The 1685-nt window shown below is 40.5% G+C and overlaps 1 pseudogene; it reads left to right on the top strand.

The window, feature by feature from the left end:
• Positions 1-377, top strand: part of LOC102815393 — a 2815-nt pseudogene extending 2438 nt beyond the window's left edge.
• Positions 378-1685: the final 1308 nt, after the last annotated feature.

Raw genomic sequence — 1685 nt, 5'->3', positions numbered from 1 at the left:
TATAACTTATACCTATCTATCCTCTGTGTGGGCCACACATTTTAATATTTTTTTTTTAATTTGGAAGGGCGTACTCTAAAATATTAACTTGTCTGGTTTTGTGTGGTGAATCTTGGGTGCTTTTCAGTTTGAATTTTTTTTCTTTTGGGGTTGTATAAAAATTAGGGGGAATAAGTACAAACAACAGAATTAGCAGTTGATTCTACCGTTCACACAGTGGGAGAAAGATGAAGCTTTCTGCTCCCATAAAGATTGGCAGCCTTGGAAACCCTATCCAGGGTTGCTATGAGTCAGAACTGACTCCACAGCACACAACCAACCAACTATAAAATATGAACTTTAACACAGTGTTCCCTTGTGCTGCATGCTAGGTATAAACTAAATAAGTAAATAAACAAACAACACACAAAAAAAATGGCTTTCTTATACACTAATTGAAAAAATTTAATAATAGAACATTAGAGGAAGTCATGCAAGCGACAACATCAATCCCTTCCCATGTATCTTAGGAGCACATCTAGCAAGAACTATGCAAAACCTAGTTGAAAAAACTGAAAGGGAATACACCCTCAAGCAATATGAGAGACTCCATGGAGAAACACTATTTGTCTGGGATACCTCAAAACTGTAAAGCTGGCAAGATTATCCAGGTTAATCTATAAATTTTAATGAATCCTCCACCAAGAGGGACGTGTATGAGAGAAGCGAGGGATCCTTATCAGAAAAGCAGTGACCCCAGGAGACTGAAGAGTTTGGTGGTGGTAGTTATGTGCCGTGGAGTTGGTTCCAACTCATCGCAACCCTGTACAGGGTTTCCGAGGCTGTAAATCTTTACAGGAGCAGAAAGCCTCATCTTTCTCCCGAGGAACAGCTGATAGTTTCGAACTGCTGACCCTGAGGTTCACAGCCCGATTTGTAACCACTACGCTCCCAGAGTTCTTTTTCTTTTTAGTATATGATAAATCTCAAATCAGTGGGTAAAAGTTGAATTATTGAATATGTGATTAAGAAGGGGCAGCTTCATAACCCTAACAATGAGTATTCCTTATTAATGTGTGTATTTGTCCTAAATAATTCCTTTGCCCCATCCTTGTCCCTGACCTTGAATTTAAACAAAGGGGAATGAGTACACTTTCTACTTGGGTAAGGGCACAGCTGGAATCCTGGTGTGGTGCTGTGGGTTAATGCACTGATTGCAAAGTCGGTTTGAACTGCAAGGTCAATGGTTCAAGCTCACCAGCCACTCCATGGAAACCCTTGGAAAAGGAGCAGGAATCAACTTGATGGAACTTAACAACAAGAACAACAACAAAGGCACAGCTTACCCATGGAGAATGGAATAAAGGCTTCCAGCTTCCTGAAGACTCAACAAGAACACCACTAAAACTAATAGAAGTAGCAGAGTACAAAATCAACACACAAAAATCAGGCAGATTCTTCTACACTAACAAAGGAAGCTCTGAAAAAGAAATCAGGAAAACAATACCACTTACAATATTGATGATGTTGTTGTTGTTAGGTGCCATGGAGTCCGTACCAACTTATAGAACCCTATGCACAACAGAACGAAACAGTGCCCGGTACTGGGTCAAACTTACTTGAGCCCATTGATGCTGCCACTTGGCCAATCCATCTCCTTGGGGGTCTTCCTCTTTTTCTCTGACCCTCCACCTTACCAAACATGA

This window comes from Chrysochloris asiatica, unplaced genomic scaffold (genome assembly GCF_000296735.1).
Source record: "Chrysochloris asiatica unplaced genomic scaffold, ChrAsi1.0 scaffold00168, whole genome shotgun sequence".
NCBI lineage: Eukaryota > Metazoa > Chordata > Mammalia > Afrosoricida > Chrysochloridae > Chrysochloris > Chrysochloris asiatica.
The sequence above is the reverse complement of the archived record's forward strand: the minus strand, read 5'-3'. Positions and strand labels throughout refer to the sequence as shown.